This window comes from Eschrichtius robustus, chromosome 3 (assembly GCF_028021215.1).
Source record: "Eschrichtius robustus isolate mEscRob2 chromosome 3, mEscRob2.pri, whole genome shotgun sequence".
In the NCBI taxonomy this organism is placed as follows: domain Eukaryota; kingdom Metazoa; phylum Chordata; class Mammalia; order Artiodactyla; family Eschrichtiidae; genus Eschrichtius; species Eschrichtius robustus.
In genome coordinates, this window is record NC_090826.1 from 91,791,588 (window position 1) to 91,811,433 (window position 19,846).

Sequence of the window (19,846 nt, forward strand, 5' to 3'; positions counted from 1 at the left end):
TTTAGTGAGTTGGGAGAGGGTTAATAGAAGCCATAACATTTATGCTAGAGTTAACATAAATATGTAGTAAATAAGGAGTAAAAAGAGACTTTTGGGCGGAGGGATATTATAGTTATGGGGTTATAAAAGAGCCATATTATTTTAGAGAATGATGGAAAACTGGCTAGCAAAGAAGTGATGACACTAAGAAAAACAGAGGTTTCAAGTTATTTTAATTTGACTGGATGCTAGAGCTATGCTACAAAAGAGACAATATTTTAGGTCATTTGTACAAAAACTGCTTTGACTGTGAAGTGCTTCAAACTACTTTTTATTCAATAGCTGGCTATGTATTTAGACAAAGTGTGTCCATTTTTTTTCTGTAATTAAAATCAAATGAATTGGTTCACGTTAGTGGATATAATATTTTTATGTTTATACTAAACATGTTTATTTTTAACATAATGTTTATGACCTCTTATAGATTTAATTGGTTTCAATTGACTATATCTGAAGTAATATGTTAATGATTTTGATTAAAATTTCAAATGATACAGAGAAAGAAACATATTGCTAAATATGACCTTTCGTGCCTTAAGATTTTGGATGGTGATTCCAAAGAGGAGTGGGGGTTAAATGTCCTCACATGCCAAAGAGAAGTCTCAGATAATCTACCATCGCGGTGACACTAAAGTGCTTCTGAGACTTGTAGTCCTGCACCCACCTCCAGGTTATATAAGGGGAGAAAGAATAATCAAGAAGAAAGAAATAATTAGAATTTCTTTGGAGAGTTTGGTTGGAATGCTATGAGTTTAAAGGTGTGTATCCCTTTTTTCCCACTACCCAACCTGACATTCATCTTAAAGCAAATGGGGCAAGAGGAGTTTGAAGAGAATGGCTCTGAGAATATAAAATCTGTTCTCTGGAATTCAGAAGAACCAAGACTAGATTCTTAGTAGAAAAGTCTAAAGGCCAGAAATAGTTGGAACTGCCCCTGTTAGGAGAACAAGAGGGAAGGACTGAGCTTCAAGAGTTTGGCAGAAAAAAGTACTATGTTTTCTCATGGGCCAGAGTAAATATTATGAAAGTGTTTGAGTGTTTGGGCATGGATTATCTTGAATGGACCCTACCCATAATTTCAGACCTGCCAGAGCAAGGGTTAGAGCCATAAAAAGGAACAGTTAGTGGAGTCTTAGGCAACCAGTTGGATAATTGTGCTACATAATGGTGCAAAGAAAATTGTTGATAGGTGCCTGTGAAGAATCCTAAAACTGTTGCCTGAGAGTAACAGCATTAGCAGTTAAGAATTAATATAGCCTTAATCTCAGTGTCTAGCAGGGAACCGACAACAAATGAACCCGGGGGACCTACTGTTGCAGCCCCAGCAGCATGCCATCGCAAGGCACCATTACAAAGCAGAACATGGAAGTCCTGAAGGACAACGCCTGGCTAGAGGACTGAGCAGAGTACGGAAGGCTGGCCACCCTGTGCCTTTGGACTAGAGAATTTAACCCATCTGCATGTAAGTGTCTTGGAACTCTGGCCGAGTGTCAGGCCTGAGCCTCTGAGGTAGGAGAGCCGAGCTCAGGACATTGGACAACCAGAGACCTCCCATCCCCATGTAATATCAATCAGCGAGAGCTCTTCCACAAATCTCCGTCTCAACACTAAGACCCAGCTCCACTCAACGACCATCAAGCTCCAGTGCTGGACACGCCATGCAAAACAACTAGCAAGACAGGAACACAACCCCACCCATTAGCAGAGAGGCTGCCTAAGATCATAATAAGTTCACAGACACCTCAAAACACAGCACTGGATGTGGTCCTGCTCACCAGAAAGAAAAGATCCAGCCTCATCCACCAGAACACAGGCACCAGTCCCCTCCACCAGGAACCCTACATGACCCACTGAACCAACCTTACCCACTGGGGGCAGACACCAAAAACAACAAGAACTACAGACCTGCAGCCTGTGAAAAGGAGACACCAAATACAGTAAGTTAAGCAAAATGAGAAGACAGAGAAATACACAGCAGATGAAGGAGCAAGGTAAAAACCCACCAGACCAAACAAATGAAGAGGAAATAGGCAGTCTACCTGAAAAAGAATTCAGAGTAATGATAGTAAAGATGATCCAAAATCTTGGAAATGGAATGGAGAAAATACAAGAAACATTTAACAAGGACCTAGAAGAACTAAAGAGCAAACAAACAATGATGAACAACACAGTAAATGAAATTAAAAATTCTCTAGAAGGAATCAATAGAGTAAATGAGTCAGAAGAACGGATAAGTGCCCTGGAAGATAAACTAGTGGAAACAACTACAGCAGAGCAGAATAAAGAAAAAAGAATGAAAAGAATTGAGGACAGTCTCAGAGACTTCTGGGACAACATTAAACACACCAACATTCGAATTATAGGGGTCCCAAAAGAAGAACAGAAAAAGAAAGGGATTGAGAAAATATTTGAAGAGATTATAGTTGAAAACTTCCCTAATGTGGGAAAGGAAATAGTCAATCAAGTCGAGGAAATGCAGAAAGTCCAATACTCCTTGGATAAATCCAAGGAGAAACACTCCAAGACACATATTAATCAAACCATCAAAAATTAAATACAAAGAAAAAATATTAAAAGCATCAAGGGGAAAGCAACAAATAAGAGAATCCGTACAAGGGAATCCCCATAAGGTTAACAGCTGATCTTTCAGCAGAAACTCTGCAAGCCAGAAAGCAGTGGCAGGACATATTTAAAGTGATGAAAGGGAAAAAACTACAACCAAGATTACTCTACCAAGCAAGGATCTCATTCAGATTTGACAGAGAAATTAAAAACTTTAGAGACAAGCAAAAGTTAAGAGAATTCAGCACCACTAAACCAGCTTTACAACAAATGCTAAGGGAACTTCTCTAGGCAGGAAACACAAGAGAAGGAAAACACCTACAATAACAAACCCCACACAATTAAGAAAATGATAATAGGAACATACATATCAATAATTACCTTAAATGTAAATGGATTAAATGCTCCAACCAAATGACACAGACTGGCTGAATGGATATAAAAACAAGACCCATATATATGCTGTCTACAAGAGACCCACTTCAGACCTAGGGACACGTACAGACTGAAAGTGAGGTGATGGAAAAAGATATTCCATGCAAATGGAAATCAAAAGAAAGCTGGAGTAGCAATTCTCATATCAGAGAAAATAGACTTTAAAATAAAGACTATTACAAGTGACAAAGAAGGACACTACTTAATGATCAAAGGATCAATCCAAGAAGAAGATATAACAATTGTAAATATTTATGCACCCAATATAAGAGCACCTCAATACATAAGGCAAATGCTAGCAGCCATAAAAGGGGAAATTGACAGTAACACAATAATACTAAGGGATTTTAACAGCACACTTTCACCAATGGACAGACCATCCAAAGTGAAAATAATTAAGGAAACACAAGCTTTAAATTACACATTAGACAAGATGGACTTAATTGATACTTATAGGACAGTCCATCCAAAAACAACAGAATACACTTTCTTCTCAAGTGCTCAAGGAACTTCTCCAGGATAGCTCATACCTCGGGTCAGAAATCAAGCCTTGGTAAATTTAAGAAATTGAAATCGTATCAAATATTTTTTTCAGACCACAACACTATGAGACTAGATACCAATTACAGGAAAAAAATCTGTAAAAAATACAAACACATGGAGGCTAAAGAATAGACTACTAAATAACCAAGAGATCACTGAAGAAATCAAAGAGAAAATCAAAAAATACCTAGAAACTAAGGACAATGAAAACACAATGACCCAAAACCTATGGGATGCCACAAAAGCAGTTCTAAGAGGGAAATTTATAGCAATATTCCTACCTCAAGAAAAAGGAAAAATCTCAAATAAACCAACTAACATTACACCTAAAGCAATCAGGGAAAGAACAACACAAAAACTCCAAAGTTAGCAGAAGGAAAGAAATCATAAAGATCATATCAGAAATAAGTGAAAAAGAAATGAAGGAAACAACAGCAAAGATCAATAAAACTAAAAGCTGGTTCTTTGAGAAGATAAGCAAAATTGATGAACCATTAGCCAGACTCATCAAAAAAAAAAAAAAAAAAAAAAGGGAGAAGGCTCAAATCAACAGAATTAGAAATGAAAAAAGAGAAGTAACAACTGACACTGTAGAAATACAAAGGATCATGAGAGATTACTACAAGCAACCTATATGCCAATAAAATGGACAACCTGGAAGAAATGGACAAATTCTTAGAAAAGCACAACCTTCCGAGACTGAACCAGGAAGAAATAGAAAATATAAACAGACCAATCACAAGCACTGAAATTGAAACTGTGATTAAAAATATTCCAACAAACAAAAGCCCAGGACCAGATGGCTTCACAGGTGAATTCTATCAAACATTTAGAGGAAAGCTAACACCTATCCTTCTCAATCTATTCCAAAATATAGCAGAGGGAAGAACACTCCCAAACTAATTCTACGAGGCCACCATCACCTTGATACCAGCCAGACAAAGATGTCACAAAGAAAGAAAACTACAGGCCAATATCACTGATGAACATAGATGTAAAACTCCTCAACAAAATACTAGCAAACGGAATCCAACAGCATATTAAAATGATCATACGCCATGATCAAGTGGGGTTTATCCCAGGAATGCAAGGATTCTTCAATATATGCAGATCAACAAATGTGATACACCATATTGACAAATTGATGGGTAAAAACCATATGATCATCTCAATAGATGCAGAAAAAGCTTTTGAAAAAATTCAACACCAATTTATGATAAAAACCCTCCAGAAAGTAGTCATAGAGGGAACTTACCTCAATGTAATAAAGGCCATATATGACAAACCCACAGCCAACATTGTTCTCAATGGTGAAAAACTGAAACCATTTCCACTAAGATCAGGAAGAAGACAAGGATGTCCACTCTCACCACTATTACTCAACATAGTTTTGGAAGTTTTAGCCACAGCAATTAGAGAAGAAAAAGAAATAAAAGGAATCCAAATCAGAAAAGAAGAAATAAAACTGTCACTGATTGTAGATGACATGATGCTGTACATAGAGAATCCTAAAGATGCTACCAGAAAACTACTAGAGCTAATCAATGAATTTGGTAAAGTAGCAGGATACAAAATTAATGCAAAGGAATCTCTTTCATTCCTATACACTAATGATGAAAAATCTGAAAGAGAAATTAAGGAAACACTCCCATTTACCATTGCAACAAAAAGAATAAAATACATAGGAATAAACCTACCTAGGGAGACAAAAGACCTGTATGCAGAAAACTATAAGACACTGATGAAAGAAATTAAAGATGATACAAACAGATGGAGAGATATACTATGTTCTTGGATTGGAAGAATCAATATTGTGAAAATGACTATACTACCCAAAGCAATGTACAGATTCAATGCAATCCCTATCACTACCAATGGCATTTTTCACAGAGCTAGAACAAAACACTTCACAATTTGTATGGAAACACAAAAGAACCCGCATAGCCAAAGCAATCTTCAGAAAGAAAAACGGAGCTGGAGGAATCAGGCTCCCAGACTTCAGACTATACTCCAAAGCTACAGTACTCAAGACAGTATGGTACTGGCACAAAAACAGACATATAGATCAACGGACCAGGACAGAAAGCCCAGAGATAAACCCACACACATATGGTCATCTTATCTTTGATAAAGGAGGCAAGAATATACAATGGAGAAAATACAGCCTCCTCCATAAATGGTGCTGGGAAAACTGGACAGCTACATGTAAAAGGATAAAATCAGAACACTCCCTAACACCACACACAAAAATAAACTCCAAATGGATTAAAGACTTAAATGTAAGGCCAGACACTGTAAAACTCTTAGAGGAAAACATAGGCAGAACACTCTATGACATAAATCACAGCAAGATCCTTTTTGACCCACCTCCTAGAGAAATGGAAATAAAAACAAAATTAAACAAATGGGACCTAATGAAACTTAAAAGCTTGTGCAGAGCAAAGGAAACCATAAACAAGATGAAAAGACAACCCTCAGAATGGGAGAAAATATTTGCAAAAAAAGCAACTGACAAAGGATTAATCTCCAAAATATACAAGCAGCTCATGCAGCTCAATATCAAAAAAACAAACAACCCAATCCAAAAATGGGCAGAAGAGCTAAACAGACAGTTCTCCAGAGAAGATATACAGATTGCCAACAAACATATGGAAGGATGCTCAACATCACTAATCATTAGAGAAATGCAAATCAAAATTACAAAGAGGTATCACCTCACACCTGTCAGAATGGCCGTCATAAAAACGTCTAGAAACAATAAATGCTGGAGAGGGTCTGGAGTAAAGGGAACACTTCTGTGCTGTTGGTGGGAATGAAAATTGATACAGCCACTATGGAGAACAGTATGGAGTTTCTTTAAAAATCTAAAAATAGAACTACCATATGACCCAGCAATCCCACTACTGGGCATATACCCTGAGAAAACCATCATTCAAAAAGAGTTATGTACCACAATGTTCATTGCAACACTGTTTACAATTGCCAGGATATGCAAGCAACCTAAGTGTCCATTGGCAGATGAATGGATAAAGAAGATGTGGCACCTATATACAATGGAATATTGACTCAGCCATAAAAAGAAACGAAATTGAGTTATTTGTAGTGAGGTGGATGGACCTAGAGTCTGTCATACAGAGTGAAGTAAGTCAGAAAGAGAAAAACAAATACTGTATGCTAACACATATATATGGAATCTAAAAAAAAAAAAAATCATTCTGAAAAACCTTGGGGCAGGACAGGAATAAAGAGGCAGATGTAGAAAATGGACTTGAGGATATGGGGTAGTGGAAGGGTAAGCTGGGAAGAACTGAGATAGTGGCATTTAGATATATACACTACCAAATGTAAAATAGACAGCTAGCGGGAAGCAGCCGCATAGCACAGGGAGATCAGCTCAGTGCTTTGTGACCACCTAGAGGGGTGGGATAGGGAGGGTGGGAGGGAGACGCAAGAGGGAGGGGGTATGGGGATATATGTATACGTATAGTTGTTCACTTTGTTATACAGCAGAAACTATCACAGCATTGTAAAGCAATTGTTCTCCAATAAAGATGTTAAAAGAAAGAAAATAATTAATATAAAGCCAGTAATCTTCAGAAAAGAAGAGGTTGGTTGCGCTTGCCTTACTGGTTGCCAGAAATGATGGAACAGAGCTTAGAAAGCACTACTGATAAAGCAATAAATAATGAATTTGACTACATTAAAAATAAAAATTTCTGTTCACCAAAGACACTATAAAGCAAATCAAAAGATAAGTAAAAAACAAATCACTGAATGGGAAAATATTCAGAACACATATCACTGATAAAAATCCCACAGTATATAATGAATTCTTATACATTAATGAGAATAAGAAAATCCACTGGGAAACTCAGAATACTTCTACAAGCACTTGAATAAAAAGAAACTCCAAATGGCCTATAAGCTTATCAAAAGATACTCATCTTCATTGATCACCAGGAAAACACAGAGGTGATCAAGGAAATCCACATTGAAACAACATAAGATATAATTACACATTTATTAGATGTACAAGAGTTAAAAAGAAAATGTAATGATACTGTTGTCAGTGATATGGCAAAATGGGAATCCTCATACCATGATCATACCATTATGGGAGCACATAGTGTTACAATGTTTTTGGAAAACTAGTATGATATTACTTAGTAAAATTGAATGTAAATATACCACATGGTTCATCAAGTCCTTACCTGGGTAGGGAAACTTTTCACCATGAACCAGAAGCAGGTACAAGAAGTCCATAGCCACTTTGTTTATAACTGTCCCAAACTAGAAACAATCACGGTTTATGGATAGAATGAAATAAAATGGGCTATATTCTTAATATGACATATAATACACTAAAACATGAATGAATCTCATAAAAATAAAAATAATGTGTAAGTATAAATATATATGTCACGATGCTGTTTATATAAAGTTCAAAACTGGGCAGAGCTATTTTGTTAGAACACATTCATAGGCACTGCCATATTAAAAAATAATAATAATAAGGAAAATATTACTGCAGGAGCCAATATAGTGTTTACCTTTGTGAGGAGGGAGAATTTTGTAATCTTGAAGGCATAAACAGAAGGCATATCTGACATTGCTTTTTTTTTTTTTTTAAATGGGGTGGTGGTGACATGAGTATTCCCTTTATCTTTAAACTTTGCATATATATATGTATGTTTCTGCATATATATTTCAGTTAAATTTTTAAAAAATCCATAGCGTACCTGGTGTTGATAAGCAAAACCCATTTTCTCTCATTTCTGGTTAATAGCTATGCTTCATTTTTCAGACTTGCTTGCAGTTAAGGATGGGTGTAAAACAGCATTCTAGCCAGTAGTATATGAGTGGACGTGACATGTAGGACTCCATGGCATGGCGCAAAATATTTCCTAAATATGGTCCTCCATGCTTTTTCTTTGTTTCAGATGACTGTATTAAAAACACCCAACAGGGCTTCCCTGGTGGCGCAGTGGTTGAGAATCTGTCTGCCAATGCAGGGGACACGGGTTCGAGCCCTGGTCTGGGAAGATCCCACATGCCGCGGAGCAACTAAGCCCGTGTGCCACAACTACTGAGCCTGCGCATCTGGAGCCTGTGCTCCGCAACAAGAGAGGCCGCGATGGTGAGAGGCCCGTGCATCGCGATGAAGAGTGGCCCCCGCTCGCCACAAATAGAGAAAGCCCTCGCACAGAAACGAAGACCCAACACAGCCAATTAAAAAATAAATAAATAAATAAATAAATAAATAAAGTGAAATTCTTTAAAAAGAAAAAAAACACCCAACAAGGCCTTCGAAGATTCCATTTGATGTTGGCAGAGGATCTTGAATGGTCCTGTCTGTTTGTATGTGAGTAGGAAATAAGTGTCTATTGTGTTTGGACCTTGTAATATTTTCAGCCTACTCTGAGTAATATACATAATATCTAAAATTTTCATAACATTAGAAGGAAAAATACGGAGAGTTCGTGTTTGCATAATAATCTCTCAACACAATTTTTATTGGTATTATACTAATTATTTATTTTTTAATTTCTAGTGAGTAGGGGCAAGTCTCTGATTGGGTATCTTAAAATTTTTTATCTATAATTCAGGATGAATGAAACAAGGTTAGATCTGTAAGTGGTAAAGGAGCAGTAGTCACACACATTAGCTGCAGTAGGAAGAAGTTTGATCATTTTTGTGATTTGAATGATGTTCATGTTTCTCACCACGTTCAGATATGACTGAGGATTTAAATTGCTTTTGTCCTGATCCATCATGGTCACAGAGGGACTAATCTGATGAAATGTGAAAATTTTAATGTCTTAATTACATTGATTGATTTTTAAATGATAGAATAATCTCGTATCCTGGAAAAATCCTGCTTGCTCATAACACATAACTTTTTAAAATATACTGTTGTATTTAATTTGCCAAAATTTTAAGAATATTCTATCTATGGTAGTGAGGAGTATTGGCCTACAGTTTTCTTTTCCTGTAATGTGGTGAGAAGTATTCCCTCTTCAATTTTATGGAAGAGTTCTTCTGGAATTGGTATTATTTCTAGATGTTTGGTACAATTCTACAACAAAGCCATCTGAGCCTGGAGTTTCTTTATGGGAAATATAATAACAAATTCAATTTCTTTAATAGTCATAGGGCTAGTCGAGTAATTTATTTCTTCTTGAGTAAGCTTTGGTAGCTTGTATTTTTCAAGTAATTTGTTCATTTAATCTGAGTTGTGGGGTTTATTATCATAAAGTTGTTCATAACATTCTTTTATTGTCCATTTAATACCTGTAGCATCTGGAGTGACAACCTCTCATTCCTGATATTGGTTATTTGTGTCATTGCACATCATTTTTGGATTAGTATGGCAAGAGTTTTATCAGTTTATTGATCTTCTGAAAGAACTAGATTTTAATTTCACTGATTTTTCTCTACGGTATCTATGTTCTGTTTCACTGATTTCTGCTCTTACTTCTTTCATTCTGAATATTTTGGGCTTCATTTGCTCTTCTTTTTTTAGTTTCTGAAGTTACCCTAAAGTTACTGATTTGAGGTTAATGATCTTTTTTCTTTTCTAATACGTGTCATTAATGCTATAAATTTTTCTTTATGTAATAATTTAGCTGCATACCCCATATTTTGATATGTTGTGCATTCATTTTCATTCAGCTCATAATATTTTTTAATTTCCTTTTTCAGGTATTTTTAGACTTATGGATTATATAGAATTTTGTTTTTTTTAGTTTCCAAGTATTTAGCAATTTTCCAGATCTATTTTTGTTATTAATTTGTAATTTAGTTACATTGTTGTCAGAGAACATTTCATAGGACTTGAGTCATTTTCAGTTTATGGAGGCTTGTTTTATAGTCCAGAACAGAAGATGGTCTATCTTAGCAAATGGTTCATTGCACTTGTAAAGAATGTGTATTCTGCCATTGTTAGGTGATGTGTTCTACAAATTTCTGTTAGGTCATGCTGGATGATAGTGCAGAAGGGTATAACCTTTACTGAATTTCTCTCTGTCTTATTAATGATTGAAAGAAGGGTATCGAAATCTGACTATAACTGTGGATCTGTGCATTTACCCTGCAGTTTTATCAGTTTTTGCTTCATGTGTTTTGAAGCTATGTTATGAGACACATAAACATTTAGGATTATTATGTTCATTTTTCATGATTATAAAAAACTTTTCTTATCCATGATAATACAGTTTCTTCTGAAACCTCATATTTTTCTGATATTAATATAGCCACTACAGGATTTTTTAAAATTAGTGTTAGTATGGTATATCATTTTCCATCCTTTTAGTTTTTACTTATTTAGGTCTTTGTATTTATAGTGAGGTTTCAGTAGAGTTAGTGAATCTGGATGTATTATCAATCTCTCCCTTTAATTTTAGGTGGTCCAGTCCATTAAGGTTAAATTCTTGCCCAAACATGTCTAAAACACAGAAGTCAATTATTTTACACTTTCATGGAATTACCTCAAGACCTATTCAGTGTATTTTAGATCAACTGAAAATGACAAAATTTGTAAATTAAAAAAAAAGAATTGGATATTTGGATCAAACATGTAGATACTCTACTAGTCCAGATCAAAAGTCACATACATTCATCTTTAAAGCAGAAATTCACAAAAAAGATTAAATTTTTTTCTGAGGGTATTTTGGTGTATTTATTCATGACAGTTTTATATCTCAATTACATACTTTTAATTTTCTACTTGGAAGATGCCTATTCTGAATAAAAATTTATTTTCGAGACACTGTCCTCTGAATACTATATTGAAAAAATCCAATTAACTAACACAAACTGCAGTGCTCCAGGACATTCTTCTTTTTCAGTGGAGAAGACTATAAAAATAAAAATTAATACTCACAAATAAAAACATAGTTGCACAGAGTTAATTTTTTTCTGTTGATTTACCTCTCCCTACCACCCAACTTTCTAAAGTATATTATTATTTCCCTACTTCTAAAGTTAGTCACTAAGATTAAAGTATTTCTTAGGGATTTTTTTTGCCTCTGCCGGACCCAAACCTTGACAGCTATCAGAGACTTTATCTAGAAGAAAACAAACATCAAACCTGTAGCATTTCAAGGATTTTCCCTTCCCAAGCTTTACTATTCTATGTGTCAATATTGATCACTTTGTTTGTTTTTCTATCAGTTAAACTTCTAAACGAGGGGTTTTTCTGTTTTAGTTCCTTCTCAAAAGCCTATACTGCTGTTAATGAGTTAAGTTTTAAAATTAGGATAAAATTTAATTTTGACCATGACAATTATACAATAATAAAACATTTGTGTATTTATGTTATTTGTTGTTTTTTAAGCCAGTTTTTTTGGGGGAAAATACTAAAAAAGAAATATTTTACTTTCTGAATGCTTAATTTTCAAGGACTAAATATATTCTCAGAGTATTTCAGTAAGAGGGAATTTATTATAAGAACACATGGGAAAATGTAGCCTTGTAAGGATTGGAATATTTTTCATTAAATAAGACAGTTAAGAATACAACAACACAGCCAAAGGTAAATACCTGAACAAAATATAGTAACCTGCACTATTCTAACTTTGTTGTATATATTCACTTTTAATTATTGTATAGAATTTAAATGACAAAAAACTTAAAAATAACTGTATATCTTAACAGGTATATGATATGTAAAGATGTAATTTGTGACATCAATAACATAAAAAAAGGAGTGAATCTATAAAGAGGTCCAGTTTTTCCATGTGATTGAAATTATCATCAGTTTAGGATAGAATGTAATATATTTAGGATGTTTTATATAATTGAACTGGTAACCACAAAGAAAGCACTTATAGAGTGTACACAAAATGAAATGAGAAGGTACTAAAAGCTTGTCACTAAAAAATAGTCAAGGAAACACAAAGGAAGGCAGTGAGAAAGGAAATGAAAGACGGAAAAGCTATAAGACACACAAAAAGCAATTAGAAAAAAATGGCAATAGCAATTACTTCTCTGTCAGTAAGTTCCACAAATGCAAATGATTAAATTCCCCAATCCAAAGTCATCGATTTCTGAATGGATTGAAAACAAACAAACAAACAAACCCAGGATACAACTATATTCTATCTACAAGAGACTCACCTTAGATCTAAGGATACACAAATACTGAATGGAAAAGAATGGAAAAAGAAAAATAGAGCAGAATAATTTCAGACAAAATAGACTTTAAGTCAAAAACTATTACAAGAGACAAGAACATTGTATTATGATAAGGAGTCAGTTCAACAAGAAGACAAAACAATTATAAATATGTATGCACCCAAAATCAGAGCTTCTAAATATATGAAGCAAATTTTGACAGAATTGAAAGACATAGGCATAGATATAGATATCCACACAATAAAAGTAGGAGACTTCAATATTTTTAGTAATAGACAGAACAGCCACAAAGAATATCAGTGAGAAAATAGAGGACTTGAACAACACTATAGACCAATAGGACCTAAATATATACATATATATATATATATATATATACACACACACACACACACACATATATACATATATACATATACATATATATTCCACCAAACAAGAGCACAATATACATCCTTCCCAAATGCACATGAAACATTCTCCAGGGTAGACTACATATATGTTAGACCACAAAACAAGTCTTAACAAATTTAAAAAGATTGAAATTGTACAACATATCCTTTCTAATCACAATGGAATGAAACTAGAAAGCAATAGCAAAAGGAGAACTGGGAAACTTTACAAATTTGTGGAAATTATACAACACTCTATTAAACAGCCGATGAGTCAAAGAAGAAATAATAAGAGTAATTAGAAAACATCTTGAGACAAATGAAAATGAAAACACAACATACCTAAACTTATAGGATGCAACAAAAACAGTTTTAAGAGGAAAGTTTATATCTGTAAATGTATACAGTAAGTAAGAATAAAGATCTCAAATCAACAATCTATATACACTAAGGAACTAGAAAAAGAGCAAACTAAACCCGAAGCTGGAAGAAGAAAGGAAATAATAAAAATTAGAGCAGTGATAAATGGAATAGAAAATAGAAAAAATCAACAAAACTAAGGGTTGATTTTTTGGAGATAACATAATTGACAAACGCATAGCTAAATTGAATCTAAGAACAAAAGAGAGTAGACTCAAATAGCTAAGATCAGAAATAAAAGAGGAGACATTTCAACCAGTGTCACAGAAATAAAAATTATTATAAGAGAATACTATGAACAATTGTATGCCAACAAATTAGATAACTTAGAAGAAATGAATAAATTCCTAGAAACACACAACCTACCAAGATTGAGTCATGAAGAAAAAGAAATAGGCACAGACCAATAGCTAGTAAAGAGATTGAATCAGTAATCAAAAACCTCCTGACAAAAGAAAGCCCAGGACTTCAGCGGAGAATTCTGCCTAACATTTAAGAAGAATGAACGTCAATCCTTCTCAGACTCTTCCAAAACATTGAAGAGAAGGGAACACTCACTAACTCTCTTTGATGAGGCCAGCATTACCCTGATAATGAAGCTAAAGAAAGACACTACAAGAAAAGAAATCTACAGACCAATAAGTCTGATGAATATTGATGCAAAATTTCTCAACAAAATACTAGCAAACTGTATTCAACAGCATACTAAAAGGATTATACACCATGACCAAGTGGGACTAGTTCCTGAAATGCAAGAGTGTTTCAACATTTGAAAATCAATCAGTGTAATACACCATATTAACAGAATGAAAAAAAAATCATTTGATCATTTCAATTGATGCAGAAAAAGCATTTGACAAGATTCAACACCCTTTCATGATAAAAACACTAAAAAAACTAGGAATAGGAGTTTACCTCGACATAATAAAGTCCATACAGTCATACCTTGGAGATATTGTGGGTTTGATTTCAGGCCACTGCAATAAAGTTAATATCACAATAAAGTGAGTCACAGATTTTTTGATTTCCAAAAAGTTATATTTATAAATGTTATATTTACACTATACTATAGCCTATTAAGTGTATAATAACATTATGTCTAAGAAACAATGTACATACCTTAAGTAAAATATACTTTGTTGCTAGAAATTGCTTACTATCATCTGAAACTTCAGCCAGTGATAATCTTTTTGCTGATGGAGGAGGGTCTTGTCTCGATGTTCATGGTGGCTGATTGATCAGGTGGTGGCTGCTGAAGATTGGAGTGGCTGTGGAAACTTCTTAAAATAAGACAACAGTGAAGTTTGCTGCATTAATTGACTCTTCTGTAAATGATTTCTGCTCTGTAGCATGTAAAACTGTTTGATAGCATTTTAACCACAGTAGAACTTCATTCAAAATTGGAGTCAATACTCTCAAACTCTGCCACTGCTTTATCAACTAATTTTATTTAATATTTTAAATCATTTGTTGTCATTTCATCAATCTTCACAGTATTGTCATCATAGAGTAGATTCCATCTCAAGAAACCACTTTCTTTGCTCATCCATTAGAAGCAACTCCTCATCCATTAAAGTTTTATCATGAGATTACAGCAATTCAGCCACATCTTCAGGCTCCACTTCTAATTCTAGTTCTCTTGCTATTTTTTATCACATTTGTAGTTACTTCCTCTGCTAAAGTCTTGAACCCTTCAAAGTCATCCATGTGAGTTGGAATCAACTTCTTTCAAACTCCTGTTTATGTTAATGTTTTGACCTCTTCCCATAAATCACAAATGTTCTTAATGACATCTAGAATGGTGATTCTTTTCTAGAAGGTTTTCTATTTACATTCTCCAGATTTATCAGAGGAATCGCTATCCATGGCAGCTATAGCCTTACAAAACGTATTCCTTAAAGAATGACTTGAAGGAAATTACTCCTTGATCCAAGGCTGCAGAATAGATGTTGTGTTAGCAGGCATGTAAACAATATTAATCTCATTGTACATCTCCATCAGAGCTCTTGAGTGACCAGGTGCATTGTCAATGAGCAGTAATATTTTTAAAAGAATCTTTCTTCCTGAGCGGTAGGTCTCAACAATGGGCTTAAAATATTCAGTAAACCATATTGCAAGCAAATATGCTATTATCCAGACTTTGTTGTTTTATTTATAAAGCATAGGCAGAACCAATTTAGCATAATTCTTAAGGGCCCTAGGATTTTGGGAATGGCAAGTGAGCATTGGCTTCAACTTAAAGTCACCAACTGCATTAGCCCCTAACAAGAGTATGCATGTCCTTTGAAGCTTTGAAGCCAGGCATTGACTTCTCCTTGCTAGTTATGAAAGTCCTAGATGACATCTTCTTCCAATAGAAGGCTATTTCATCTACATTGAAAAATCTGTTCTTTAGTGTAGCCACCTTCATTAATGATCTTAGCTAGATCTTCTGGATAACTTGCTGCAGCTTCCACATCAGCGCTTGCAGCTTCACCTTGCACTTTTATGTTATGGAGATGGTGTCTTCCCTTAAAGCTCATGAAGCAACCTCTGCTGGCTTCAAACTTTTCTTCTGCAGCTTCTTTACCTCTTTCAGCCTTCATAGAATTAAGAGAGTTAGGACTTTGCTCTGGACTAGGTTTTGGCTTAAGGGAATATTGTGGCTGGTTTGATCTCCTATATAGACCACTAAAACTTTCTCCATATCAGCAAGAAGGCTGTTTGGCTTTCTTATCATTTGTGTGTTCACTGAAGTAGCATCTTTAATTTTCTTCAATAACTTTTCCTTTGCATTCACAACTTTTACAACAACTGCTCTAAAAGACCTTGTTTTTAGCTTTCAACATGCCTTCCTCACTAAGTTTAATCATAGCTAGCTTTTGATTTAAAGTGAAAGACATGACTCTTCCTTTTACTTGAACACTTAGAGGCTATTGTAGGATTATTAATTGGCCTATTTTCAATATTGTTGTGTCTCAGGGAATAGGGAGGTCTGAGGAGAGAGAGAGAGATGGGGGAATGACTGGTTGGTGGAACAGTCAAAACACACACAACAGTAATCAATTAAGTTAGCCATCTTAAATAGGTGCAGTTTATGGTGCCCCAAAACAATTACAATAGTAACATCAAAGATCACTGATCATAGATCACCATAGCAATTATAATAATAATAATAATAAAGTTTGAAATACCATGAGAACTACCAAAATGTGATACAGAAATACAAAGTAAACAAATGCTGTTGGAAAAGTGGTGCAGATAGATTTGTTCAATGCAGGATTGCCACACACCTTCAATTTGTAAAAAACAAAATGTCCGAGGAGCACCATAAAGCAAATGCTATAAAAGGAGGTACGCCTGTATGTCAAAAGCCTATAGCTAACATACTCATTGGTAAAAGACTGAGATCTTTTCCTCTAAGATCAAAAACAAGAGAAGGAGGCCTGCTCTTGCCACTCCTTTTCAACATAGTATTGAAGGTCCTAGCCAGAACATGTAGGCAGAAAAAGAATAAAAAGGCATCCAAATTGGATAGCCAGAAGGTGGAGGAAAGAGGGAGAGAGGAGTTGTTTAATGGATATAGCATTTGAGTTTTTCAAGATAAAAAAGTTCCAGAGATGTTTCACCATGATATTAATATGCTTAATTCTACTGAACTGTACCTTTAAAAATAGTTAAGATGGTAAATTTTATGTTATGTGTTTTTTAGCACAATGAAAATAAAAAGCTTTTGATTTCTTCATTAATTCTAATTTAGAGGGAGTTTTTCCATGTCATTAAATTGTACTTTTAGCTATACCGTTTCTTTCAAATAGCAATATCATTCTTTTAATATTAATTTGTGTTTAGTTTATTGTTCTTCTCTGGCAACTTGAATTGAAAACTTAGTTCATGAACTTTGGATATGCCTTGTTCTTTAATAGTTCAGTTTAAGCTGTGCATTTTCCTCTTAGTATAAGTTTATACTTAACTTTCATGGCGTGGTATATATTACTTCAACTGTGATTCATGTGTAAGTAACTTGTAAGTTTTACCCTTTTCCTGTTTTGCTCTTTTTCTGCTTTGATATATAGTAAAATTTTTATTGATATAATTCATTTCTAATTTATTTTGGTTAGTGAAGATGATTTATACATGCTTGTTTTTAGTAATATTATGAACTATATTTTCCCAAGCAATTTGTAATTATTGTGCTTTTTTCTTTTGCTTGGCAAAAAAAATCTATATATTTTGATTATAGTGAACTTGTTAATTGTGTCATTTAAATCTCATATATAAGTACCCATTATTTATCTACTAAACCTGCTGATTTATTAGACAGTTATGTTAAAATTTTCCACTATGTTTGTAGTTTTATCAATCTGTTCTTTCATTTCTAAAAGTTTTTGGTTTATTTCAAAGTTATGTTATTAGTTATTTAAAGATTGATGACTATTAATTCTACCTTGGGGTTGCTTCTTTGACTCATATGAAATTTGTTCCTCCCCTCCTGTTTACGCTTTTCACCTTCAATTCTATTTTGTTGGTGTTAATATTGCTTTAACTACTTTCATTCATGTTATTTCTATGAATTAGTTCTGGGCAAGGAGAAAATTGTATATGCTCTGTCATCTTTATCCAAAAACCTTAATAAATTTTGTTTAGAGTTTTTTCAGGCATTAAATGTGGTTAGTTACAAAGAAAGATCTTTCATTTGATGACTTTATTCTGAGAAGAAAGATGCAAAATGGAGGAGCTAAAAGAAAACTAAACTGGAAGAGAGGAGGATGAAATCACTACATAGTGGGAAATCATGGGTGAGGAAATTTTTCAATAATATTTTCATTGGTGGAATAAGCAGGAGGAGTTATAGAATAATTTGATGTTTAAAAAAATATTTTAGAAAATATGGATATTTGGTTTTTGATATAATTTTCTCTTTCATCTCTCACAAACCCTTCAGTAAAACCTGTACTTTATATCAACGTTTTAAAATGCCATCTGTACATGTGCACATGTGTATATTTTTATTGTGATGTTGAGCTGAAATTGGCCTTCAGTCTCTGAAAACAGAGACTGACCATGGAAACCTAGTCTTATTTGAGTTACAAAAATATTTGGGGCACATCACAAAGTTTGATTTATTTATGTCCCTCTTTATTTTTAAAAATCCTTGTCTACTGGAAAAAGTATATTTGAAATCTTAGATCAAAATTAAAGTAAATGTGATTTTCATTCTCTGTCACCTAATTCTTACTAAATCTCTCACCAAAATGTTCACATTAGTGTCTACTTTAAGTAGACTCTTCATGGATCTAAGATAACACCAATCATACGACAGATAAATGGTATATTGATTCTTTTATATATGTAAAACAGTATATATATAAAAGAATTTTAGAATTTTAAAGTGTGGACCAAATGATATAATGTGCATAGAGTGCATTTACAGACTGTATTTTAGATTCATATTTTCTTTTTGAAATTTAAAATCACCCATGCTGAGACAGAGGAAAAACTATTTGACTCATTTTATGATGAGGTTATTGAGTGCAGTTGTTAAACGTTTTCCTTAAAGTTGCCTACTTGCTGTATAGTGAAGCCAAAATTCAAACTAAATTTTTCTAGCACTCAAAATTCTTTCTTCAATAACATAATTATTTCCATGATAAATTTAGCATAAAAGTAAAAGTTCTAACATTCAGAAAAACAAAAAGCACATGTGGTGAGAACTATGTAGGAAACCAGAAAATTACACATTAATGCAGATAATGTGTGTTTGAAGATTAAAGCTGCTTTTTATTCTTTTGACTCTAACATATGTGACTTTACTCAGACTCATAGCTCTACTTAAAAAAATAAAGTGATTTTTCAGTGGCGAGGGGGACTTCCCTGGCGATCCAGTGATTAAGACTTCACCTTCCAATGCAGTGGGTATGGGTTCAATTCCTGGACAGGGAGCTAAGATCCCACAAGCCTCGTGGCCAAATAAATAAATAAATAAATAAATAAAACAGAAGCAATACTTTAACAAATTCAATAAAGACTTTTAAATAATGGTCCACATAAAAAATAAATAAAAAGTGATTTTCATGGTCATGAAATGACATTTGCTTTCATCTTCCTATGGCTCTGTTTGTGTGTTACTTGCAAGAGAGTGTTCATAAAGCAATGTATATTAAATCACTCAGACATAATACTCTACAAAGAGCCTATGAAAATGATAATGACTAGTCCTAATTAGCTGATCATCCAGCTATAATTACTGTAGGATAAATTAGGCTATGAGTATTAAAGTAAGAAAGTAATGAAATGCTTCTGCCACAGTTTTTTTCTTTTTCTTTTTTTAATGCAGTACA